This window comes from Gopherus evgoodei, unplaced genomic scaffold (genome assembly GCF_007399415.2).
Source record: "Gopherus evgoodei ecotype Sinaloan lineage unplaced genomic scaffold, rGopEvg1_v1.p scaffold_61_arrow_ctg1, whole genome shotgun sequence".
In the NCBI taxonomy this organism is placed as follows: domain Eukaryota; kingdom Metazoa; phylum Chordata; order Testudines; family Testudinidae; genus Gopherus; species Gopherus evgoodei.
The window spans coordinates 261,730-273,501 of record NW_022060082.1 but is presented as its reverse complement, the minus strand read 5'-3'; the positions used below and the strand labels follow the sequence as shown (position 1 = coordinate 273,501).

The 11,772-nt window shown below is 45.9% G+C and overlaps 2 non-coding genes across 2 annotated transcripts; both read right to left on the bottom strand.

Annotated features, from left to right (window-relative positions):
• Nucleotides 1-556: 556 nt before the first annotated feature.
• TRNAV-AAC lies at nt 557-629 on the bottom strand. The gene has a single exon. It is a non-coding gene; the product is annotated as a tRNA-Val (tRNA).
• Nucleotides 630-3,095: 2,466 nt separating this feature from the next.
• On the bottom strand, nt 3,096-3,167 carry TRNAC-ACA. The gene has a single exon. It is a non-coding gene; the product is annotated as a tRNA-Cys (tRNA).
• Between the last annotated feature and the right edge of the window lie 8,605 nt (nt 3,168-11,772).

Genomic DNA, 11,772 nt, shown 5'->3' with positions numbered 1-11,772 from the left:
CCCAGGACAGCCACGGCACTGGAGATGTCAGGATTCTGCAAGGTAAGTGTCCCACAGCACAGCTATGGATGGTGTGATGAAGGTAAGTCTTCCTGAGGCACAATGAAATATAACACAGAGAACCACTGGCCAGGCTGTCCAGGCAAAGGGCATTCACTGGAGGTACAAGCTTGTGAGTGCTCTCCTGAGCACATGGCCCCTTCCCCTTTAAGGGCCTGCACCTCATGGCCTGTGACTAGAGATGACTTGGATGCATCTGGTTGGTCACACTCCATCTTGGCCAGTGTCCATGATCTGAGGGTGTGAGTGCTGCCTAATTAGAGTCCCAGACACCTTGTCTACCTGGAAGTTCTTCTGCTCTTCAACCAGTCCATTCATGCCTCGAGCAGGCCAGGAGGGAGTGGGAGGGGGAAAGCCACTTCACAGACATTCAAAGAGGGAGAGGAGACAAAAGTGGGAGCGGGGGAAGTATAACAGACCTTTTGAGCATAGAAATCACTGCAGCTCCTACAACAGCAGGGACAGGCCAGTAGGAGCTGGGAAAATTAAGCCCTCATATTTCTGCCTGGTTTTGAAGCAGAGAACTTTTGCATGTTAGGCAAACATGATAACCACTACACCACAGAAACTCCATTGCAGTGTTCTGCCCCTCCTTTCATAAGAACATAAGAATGGTCATACTGGGTCAGACCAAAGGTCCATCCAACCCCACATACTATCTGACAACAGTGGCCGATGCCAGGTGCCCCAGAGGGACTGAACCTAACAGGTAATGATCAAGTGATCTCTCTCCTGCCATCCATCTCCATCCTCTGACAAACAGAGGCTAGGGATCCCATTCCTTACCCATCCTGGCTAATAGCCATTCATAGACTTAACCTCCATTAATTTATCTGGAAAAAAAAAGGAGGAGTATTTGTGGCACCTTAGAAAATGAACAAATTTATTTGAGCACAAGCTTTCCTGATCTGAAACCCACTTAATTGGATGCATGCAGTGGCCCTACACACTATAACGAGAGTGATCAGTTAAGGTGAGCTATTATCAGTAGGAGAAAAAAACCTTTTTGTAGTGATAGGATGGTCCATTTCCAACAGTTGACAGGAAGGTGTGAGTAACAGTAGGGGTCAAATAAACATGGGGAAATAGTTTGACTTTGTGTAATGACCCATCTACTCCCAGTCTTTATTCAAGCCTAATTTAATGATGTCCAGTTTGCAAATTAATTCCAATTCAGCAGTCTCTTGTTGGAGTCTGTTTCTGAAGTTTTTTTGTTGTAATATTGAGACTTTTAGGTTTGTAATCAAGTGACCAGGGAGATTGAAGTGTTCTCCGACTGGTTATTGAATGTTATAATTCTTGACATCTGATTTTTGTCCATTTATTCTTTTACTCAGAGACTGTCTGGTTTGGCCAATGAAGGAAGGGGCTGGATTCAATGGTTCCTTCCAGTTCTAGGAGATAGGGTACATCCATTATCTTTCTTTTTTTTCTCACTGCACATCAGACCCAGGACTTGCACCCAGCAGTTCTTGGGGCCGTGGGACAGAGCTGAGCTTCAGTGGCAGCAGTGAGGGAGAACAGTTGGGACTGAGCTGTCTGGGGAATATTTTAATCCTTATCTACTTTTCAGAGGATTAAATCAATGCAGCTTCCACTTCTCCATTTCTCCCAAGGAAATAATGTTTCTGTGCGAAGTATCCAAACCTTTTCACAATAAGAAGTGAAATGAAATGGCCACATGATGGCAACAGAATCTAAGAAATTTATTAGTCTCTAGGGTGCCACACATACTCCTGTACTTTTTGAGGATACAGATTAACACAGCTGCTCCTCTGAAACCTAAGAGGTGAGAAGCCATGTTCTTGTTCAATGTTCATTGAAGCTGAAAAGGGATAAGTTTTCTCTTTGATTTCTTGGCCCCCACCTCTAATCCACTAGACACTCCTTTCCTCCCACAGCCAGAAATAGAACCCCACAGTCATGCTAGTAGCATCCCTTGACCCTGCTATGAAGAGAAGTGCTGAGATCCCTGTGCTGTCCCCGCACCTCCTTCCATGAATTATCCTTGAAACCCAATGGGGTTTCCTTGGGTAGTTTTGACTCACTCTCAGAAAGGGTGCAATTTTAGGAGCAGGTTCCAAAGAGTGCAAATAACTATCCAGAAGGGACAGCAGGTGTCAGTGTAGAAGCCATTGAGATAACTCTGCACTTACTTAGATGCAGACATAACGAGCTCTATGGGTGGTACCCCAGACTACCCGCCGTATCGGGGGGTTAAAATCAATTGCTCGGGGATCGATATATCGCATCTCATCTAGATGCGATATATCGATCCCCGAGCGTGCTTATATCAATTCCGGAACTCCATCAACCCCAACAGAGTTGCGGAATCGACAGGGAGAGCCGCGAACATCGATCCCGCGTGGTGAGGATGGGTGAGTAATCCGATCTTAGATATTCGACTTCAGCTACATTATTCACGTAGCTGAAGTTGCATATCTAAGATTGATTTCCCCCCGTAGTGTGGACCAGCCCTTACAGAGACTCTGTTCCTGCAGGCCATGACCTGTAAACAGCTGCCATTTGGATGCATCTGAAAGTTTCACTGAGCAATGGATCTGTGTTAAAGGAAGGCTGCCATTTATTAGAGCCCCAATTGATACTGTATGCACAAAGAGAGGTGTGAATGTGTAACTGGTAGTTTGGTAAATCTTGGTTATTTTAGTTTTGTAACAGGCTTCTGTCCATCTCCAGTAGAGTTTTCAGTCCCAGTGGCAACTTACTTACCAAATGTAATCCAGACTAGTCCATCCCTCCCAAGTGGATGTGGTTCTTGTTCTTTTGCACATTGTAGCCCATGGAGGCCAAGGACCTGCAAATGTGTCTTCATGTGCCTTTGTTTAATTGATGAAAGCAAACCTAGACACTTAGAGGGTTGGAACTGATTTGAGCTGGGGGACATGTTTACTAGGTTTTTATGCATTTGCACAGGAAAAAGTTGAGTATGTCCATTCATTCCCGGGACCCTTATTTAGTAGAGCTCCTGAACATACTGGAAATGGAATCATCTTCATTGAAGGAACACATTTGTAAGGGGGCACTTGGATTTGAACTAAGGATCACTTGATCTGTAGTCAAACACTCTACCATTGAGCTATACCCCCATAATATTTGCACAGGCAAATCAGTGATCTTAAGGATTTTGAAGGACAGGCTCTGCCTCAGAGAGCTCCTTTTCTATTACCAGACCACAGGGGTTTTAAAAAAGGGGTTTGATTAAACTTTAAATATACATGTAGACATCACAGCTTGCACATACACCAGCATAGCTTCCCCCACTGACATAGCTACTGCCTCTCGGGGAGATGGGTTAACTACACGGACAGAACAGCTCTCTCCCCTCCACTTAGAGCATCTTCATTATTTATAAATAGGTGGAAAATAACCTCCTGAATGGACAGGAACCAATTTATCAAATATTGCTGTGTCTGCATTCAATATGGGTAACTGGTCATATTGGGCTGGATTAGTAGGAGCGTTGTCAGTGGATAGAGGGAAGTGATTATTCCCCTCTATTCAGCACTGGTGAGGCCACATCTGGAGCATTGCGTCAAGTTTTCAACCCCCTCCCCCTCACTACAGAAACAAATTGGAGAGAGTCTAGGGGAGGGCAACAAAAATAATTAGGGGGCAGAGGACTTACGAGGAGAGGCTGAGGGCAGGGCTGTCCAGAGTAGAGGCAGGTGGGACAATTTTCCCCACGCCCTGCATGAGAATATAGTAGTCTATAGTATTGCAACTTTTTTTTTATGGAAGGGGCCCCGTAATTGTTTTGCCCCAGGCCCCCTGAATCCTGTGGGCGGCCCTGCCCAGACCTTGGTGCTGTTCCCCTACTCCACCCCCTTCCCTCGCTCTCCTCCCTCTGAGGCCCTACCTGTGCTCTGCCCTCACTCCCATTTGGGCCCTTCCCACTCCTGCTCTTCCTCTTTGGCTGAGGCCTCCTGATCCACCCTTCGCTCGCTCCTCTCCTCCCCCAAGGCCTCCTAGTGCCTCTCCACCCCCTACCCCAAGGTCTGCCTGCTGCCCACACCTCTCTGCCCCCTCCCCTGAGACCTGCTCTGCCCAGCGCTCACACCTCTCTGACCCTCGCCTGAGACCTACCCTGTCCATCCCTCTCACTTCTCTGACCTCTCCCCTGAGAACTGCCCTGCTCGCCACCCATGCCTCTCTGCACCCTCCCCTGCCCTGTCCACCTCTCGAACCTCTCTGCACCTCCCCTGAGACCCACCCTGTCCACCTCTTTCTTTGGTCATCAGTTGTTATTCCATGAATCATCAAGGATGGAATAAAAAGCTGAGTTTACTCCAGGGTGAGGAAAGAAAGGAGCCACCAACCCCCTGGCAAAGCTCAGTGACCCAGAGAAAATCTGCCCCCTGCTATCACAATCACTGATGTACTAGGGATATGACGGGAAAGGGATTGTCTGAATGATCAAGGCAGGAAATGGACAACAAGCTACAGCAACGTCATTAGCCATAAACACACTCTCATGCTCCAGCCAAAAGGGAAACCGGGAGGAATTCTTGCTGTTCAGCCATGGACACACTTACACAATGGCACAGCAGTGTGTGTGTTGTGGAATCTGGTCTGAGGAAAAAACTGGAACTGATCACTCAGTGAGAACAGAACTAGAGGGCAGTGAGAGCCCTATCACAAGTAAGTACTTGTGGCTGAGTGCTTAAGGTGATGGACTAGCAGTCCCTTGGGGTCTCTCTGTGCAGGTTCAAACCCTGCTTACTATGGAGGAAGTAGTGGTTCTTCAGTTTCAATAAAGCTGGCTCTTGTCTCCCTCTCAAGCTATGCCTACATGAAAGGGTAATGTGGCTTTAGTTAAACTGCTTTAATTGAACAGCTCTTGCATGTCCACCCTGTGTCTCCAGAGTACATCCATACTAGTATCTCTTGGATCACCACAGAGAGCAGTGCTCTGTGGGTAGCTATCCCACTGTGCAATTGGCTGCAGGGTGCTTTGGGAAGGGTTTGCAATGCCTCACGGGCTGGTACAGCATCACATGATGCAGGTTTCTATCCCATTGTTTTATGGGCATCCTACTAGATTGCCAGCTGCTTTTCAACTGCAGTGTATGAGGTAGGGTAGAGAGTGTTTGTGTGGGGGCGAGACAGTGTGTGTGGGGGTGTTGCCGGCACAGATAGTGCCCAAGGCGAAGCAACAGCAGTTCTTAGCCTGGTATGCTCGGCTAGAATAAACACACCAGAGTGGAGAAGCAAAACACAAGTTGATTTGAGCTCAAATAAGGTGCAAGGGAGAATACAATCTCAAATCCTGCACACACATACAAGCGGCTTTTCCCTTTTTAAATTCTTTTTCCTTTCCCAACCTCCCTTCCCTGTAGCAATTACGTAAGCGCAGGTGCATTAAGTAATCTTGGCCACGGCAGCTCGTTAGTAAGTTTTCCTTCTGCCAGTTATCTTGTCCTTCAACACGGAGGCCTTATCACTACTGCTTTAGACCGGTATGAACTATGCTGCAACTAATAGCTTTCTAGGTTGAGTAGAGTTCAACATGGAGGGGCTTTGGTTCACTTTGGTCTAGAACAGGAGGGCTTCATCGACACTCATGGCCTTCCAGCCACCCGAGTTACCTAGGGTTATGCCTAGTGACACCAACAACTCCCTCCTTTGAGAATACTCAGCAAACTTTTGGCTGAGTTTTCTCATACTTTGAGGACAAAAAGCGATTAAGCGCTAGGGAGCTGGGGTCATTAATGAGGGAGTATAGCGGGATTTCCTGGGGAACAGGAGGTACAAATTCTATTTAGGAGTGCTTTACAGCAAGCAAACAAAAGGAGAGTAACGATACACACCACCACACCAGTGAGCAGGAGGTGAACAATGCCTCTCACTAGTCCCCCCAGGTTGGGTAACCATCCCAGAGGGAATCAGAAATAGTGGGTTCCCCTTTTTAGGCCTTCCACTGTTCAAAAGCCTGTTTGGCTGACAGGACGTGCTTGTTAATATCCTGTGCGTTTTCTGGGACATAAGTACAGCATTCATCCCCTATAAGGGCGCACACCCCACTCTGGGAAGCCACACTTCCACCCAGGAAGTGTCCACGTATGTCTCCAAGATTACAGATCAGATGGTATTTCTGATGCATCTGTAAGGGCAGTGGGCCACATCTGGTACTCAAGATCACTCCGAATGGCCATTAGCTGGTCATTCAGGAAATTCTGAATTTCTATACATACTATATCCCACTGCAATGCCTTCCCAGCCTCAGTGATATTCAATACCATCTTTCCTTGGTGTAGTACTATATATTACATCTCTAATTTAGCCATTCTCAGGTACTTTCAAAAGGCATTAACATTAAGAGCATAGAAGAGGGTTACATTATCAGTCATTCTCCAGGACACAGGGTGCAGCCTGTAGAATAAACCCCAAACTCCAATCAATGCCACATTCCCAAGCATGGATCCCACAAATATCCTCCAGCCAGTGTATAATTCTTTGTTTCTTCACCTGGGTCAGTTCTTAATGTCCTTTCTAGTCAGGAATTCCTGGACTTTGGCAATTTCAGTGCAGTGAGTGTTCCTTCTTCTTTCCCGAAACAGTCGTGGTTCAGCATCCTAGAGGGGAGAGATTACCAACATATCACCCTGTAATGGTTTTGATTCTTCTAGAAAAATTCAAAGGCACAGTAGATCTGTCAGTGGACAAGGGAGAGGTTACTAGCACTTCACCTTGTACTTTTTCCCTGCTGTCCAGAAGGCATAGTGGAGCTAGAAGGAGAAATAGGCTAAGCATCACTAGGAGAATTCTCCCAAGGTGGAGGGGTCTTTTTGCAGTGAGAATCATGGGTACAGGCAGTCAGTCTTTGGCACTTCACAGTGGTGTTGTTAGTCAGCAGGACTTAATAAGGGCCTTTCCAGCGTGGAGCCAGAGCAGTCTTTCATTGGTGGACCTTTACATTGATCCAGTTTCCCGGTTCCAAGGAGTGGCAGGGCTGCTAGGGTCTTTGGGTAGCGCTTCTTTACCTGTGAGAAAAGAAACCTAACACATTTCATTAATGCCTGGCAGTGTTTTTCAGATCTCATAGCTGCGTGGGCAAATTCAAGCCCTCCTTTTCCTGATTGTCAGCCAAGTCTTAACTGTGAGCAGTGTCCTTGAGTGGAGTCAGTGTCTTACCTATAGCCTGAGCTTGCTATTTTATTTTATTTTTCAGTTAACTCATTCTGTTCTTTGTCCTTCTTCCCTTCTTGGCTTCTTTTAACCTACAAAGGAAACTTCCACTTTTCACTCATACACCTTTTTCCCCACAATGAACACATAAACATTGCCATTATACAGTACATTAGTCTTATTATTCAATGTATACTACATATACCCTACCACTACAATAACCTTATTACAGAGCTTTGGAGCAACAGGCCAGGACAAGCACACCCACTTTGAGGAGTTTACTTAATACAACTTCTTTGGCCAATGAAGTTTCTTTTTTTTTTGCTTAAGGAAATGCATTAGACTTTAGTAAATCACATTTTCCAGATTTATTCAAACACCTTGTATTCCAAGTTGAATAAAACAAGTATCTGCCTTTTAATTTAACCTTTCAGTTTGATTTTAAACTAGACTATTCTATGAAAATCTTAAACACAACAATTTCGGCCACAAGACAAACACCACATGACAGAACATAGAACACAAGACATAATTCCTATTGTGCCAATAAATGCATTGTACGTTGAATGGTGTTTAGCTGGCATCAGTTTTCTCTGATTATCTGAAAGACAAAAAAACAGAGGTCTACCCCTTCTGGGCAGTCAATCATCACTTAAAATATACAAATACCCTTGTTGTCTTTAGGCAAAACAGAGGAATTACCCCATATTTTCTTGTATTTGTTTCATAGGCAGCCCAGGTTTTCAATGGCTCCTACCTTATCAGTTAGATAATTTGCATTAATACAGATGCTTTCTGGCTTGCCTTTTGGATCCAAAGCTATTCACAGCTTAAAGATTCTTACCTTAAAAGGGACATAATTAACGTTACCAGAATGTTGATTGCTTTTTACTTTTAACTCCTGCTTTTGAACACTGAAAGAAAACATCACCACTTATAGTGCCCTTAGAGCCTAATAAAATTTTAATTACATAGCACTGTCTACATTCTTCAGCTAATTCAACTAAATTGTTCATAGCCAAATAATTGCAATCTAATAATTTCTTTGCCTCAATTTATTTACAAACATTTCAAAGACACCAAGAACTTTCCTCTTTAGCATTTTTACAAAGTTCAAGTGCTGTTCCTTCCAGCAACTACAGAGTTAACTTCTCACTCTCCCTTAAATCACTTGCTTGTCTCCCAACAGCCACTTTTATCAACTTAACTCACCATTCCAAGTTAGTCCCGGGTATTTGAAATCCCCATGCTTACACTTACTGACTCCTTCCTTCCACTACACCCTCAAAGTTTTCCAATACGTTTTCCAATCTCTCTTTCTGTTGCCTGCCTGCCTGGGCCCCATCCTGCTTTTTTCGCTGAACCGTCCCTTCCATGGACACCAACTTGTTCCACTACCAGTTTAGCTAGGAGAGTGGGCTTCTCAACTATTCCGCACCCCTCCTGGTCTCTTCCCTTAAGCATTTTTACTCACAAGACTACCTGAGTCCTTTCTCATGAGGCTTGCCACCTGAACAAAAACACATGGCCCACTGGGCAAAGGCCATTTATTTAACATAGAATCCAAACCCCTTTAGAGGGTTTACCCAGAGACCCATCCATCTGTCTGCTGACACTTAAACGGAAAAGAGAATTATACAGAGCAGAGGAACTTACAGTCTAAGCCAGGCTTTCCCACTTCTATACACTGACCGCTACAGGGGATGGGACAGAAGGATCTTAATTCTTCCTGGCACGCATGGCTTCCACCCCGAGGAATTACGAACGAGAGGTTCAGTTCCGCCCACACTCCTAATGCCCAAATGAACAGAGCAGAAAAACAACAGTAACTAGTTAAACAGAACAGAACCAGAACCAGATACGTTTCCTTATCCTGTTAGGTCTCACTTTTAATCGTGCAGTTCTCAACATATAACAACAACAGTACCAAGCAAAGCAAACATAAAATAACAAGGTGTAAATTCTGCAGGGCTCCCCCCTTTTTAATTGCTTACCAAACTGTGACAAATTTCTGTTACCAATCTATCCCTCGTGTCAGGTGATCAGGCTGACACTACAGGATCGTTGGGGGAAGATAAAGAAAACACACCATATAACTGAATTTTAAAGCTTCATTAATTCAGGAAAAACTTTAATGCCCCAAGCCCTAAGCCCCTTTCATACTCACACACGCACGTCCAGACTGGCCACTTCTGTGTATAATTTTCGGAGAAGGGGGAGAGGTGGATGGGAGATTAGACTGTATACAGCTTGTCCACTATTTCCAACATGCTTCCGCTCTTGGGAGGGCTGTTCTTTTACAACCTGGAATCTCCTGCGGCGTCTCTTTCAGAGATTCCAGTCCAGGTCGGCTGCCTGTGGCTTCTTCGGTGTCACCAAGCCACACCGGCTCCGGGGTCACAAAGGCACACTGTTGGATCTCACTGGACAGTTAAGCTTTGCAAATGTAATCTCAGTTCTGTAACTTGTATTGCCTTTGGTTCGCCTCTGTCAATTTTCTTTTTTCCACAGCCAGCTGGGGCCGAAAGCAGTTTTTCTTTGTACTTAGCATAGTCTGCCTTGATTCTTGACCTTGAATGCAGAGCAACTTTCTTTTTATCCCTGGGCCAAGCTGAATTTCAAATTAACCTGTTCCTTTCCCCAATAGACAAATTTGTTCACTCTGTGTCAAGGCTTTTTGGTGATTAAACGCTCCTCTTAGATGTGATCTTATCTAGATTGAAGTACCTTCTAGTGGGCATTGTTTAGATGGATTTTCACACGTGTAAATATTCCAATTCTCTAAATACCTGCAGGTTGTTGAACCATAATGTACGTACATGTAATATGCGGGAGTACCCTTAGGGGGTGAGATGGAATGTTTAGACTGCCCCCCACCCATTTTCCACATACACACACAGGGAGGGTGCCCTGTCCGTGCTAGTGGCTCATTAACTAAGGATTTTTCCTTACAGGGTACTCACACAGGAGAGGCTAACGAGGATGGCCACGACCCTCATACACCTCTCTTCAGCAAAGAGCGTCGGCTAGTCTCTGGGAGACGGTGCTGCTTACTCTGATTGCATCCAGTGAGATGATCAGACTGTCAGTAGCCCACACGGAAAGGAAAGGGGAAGGGAAGATGGGTACACACACTCCTAGACCCAGGTAGCTTCCTCACCGAATGATGCCAGGCCGAGTCAACCCACCATGGGTCGGACCTCCTAAAGATCCACTAGTTACTGGGCTTGCATTAGAGTAGTCTTGGTCATGAGCTTTTGCTTCACAGGGTACTCTGGACGTCTTCCTGTAACAGTTACTCACACTGGCCGCCAGTATCATTCTGCATCTGATCTTGCTTTTTAGCTACAGCAGGGACAGAGTGCACTAGGACATAGGGTCTCCCCTTTCTAGACAGGTCCCTCCTTTGTCTCTGCACTATCCCTAACCTGCTTTTGAATTTTTGCACTCCGTCAGACAGGGGGAAGAACAGGAGCTCTGGTGGGGGATTTTTTTTTTACAAGAGCTCTTCATACAAACAGCTTCAGAAGCTACCCGTTCACTGACAAAACAGGAGTAATTGGAGAATCGTACTGTAATTTACTGATCCTTCAGGTGGCCACCTTTCCTGACCCTCTAATTGATACTGAGGCCAGTCTACTGTACAAAACTTTTGTAACCTACTTTTGGTCATTGGATCCAATCCAAACACCTTCCAGTTTTCTAGAATGCATTCTAGGGGGGGTACACTGTGCCTTCCCCATCTTGCTCTGTCCCTGCCCCATGCCGCAGGAAGACACTGGGCGTCCCCAGGTCCTAACAGAGAAAGTCCAGACAACCAGACTGTTCCTACCTTACCCAAGGGACCGGTTTCTCACTGTAGCCCTCAACTGCTTCTCCACTACTTTAGCGCGTTGCACCATTGTGCCCTCCGGGGTCGGTCGAACTGCGTTTCCGCCGAGGCCCCCGGTGAAGTCACAGGTGTGCACTGGGCGTTGGTCGTCACCACAATCCGTTGACCACCAGGAGGGATACGGGTAAGGCTAATTTTATCCTCGAGCCCACCCAGGGATGCCAAGAACTGTTGCCGGCACAGATAGTGCCTGAGGCCAAGCAACAGCGGTTCGTGGCCCGGTGTGCTCGGCTCAAATAAACATACCAGGGTGGAGAAGCAAAACATAAGTTGATTTGAGCTCAAATAAGGTGCAAGGGAGAATACAATCTCAAATCCTGCACACACATACAAGCGGCTTTTCCCTTTTTAAATTCTTTTTACTTCCCCCCCCCCCTTTCCCTGTAGCAATTACGTAAGCGCAGGTGCATTAAGTAATCTTGGCCATGGCAGCTCATTAGTAAGTTTTCCTTCTGCCAGTTATCTTGTCCTTCAACACGGAGGCCTTATCACTACTGCTTTAGACCGGTAAGAACTGTGCTGCAACTAATAGCTTTCTAGGTCGAGTAGAGTTCAATATGGAGGGGCTTTGGTTCACTTTGGCCTAGAACAGAAGGGCTTCATCGACACTCATGGCCTTCCACCCACCCGAGTTACCTAGGGTTATGCCTAGTGACACCAACAGGGGGGAGTGA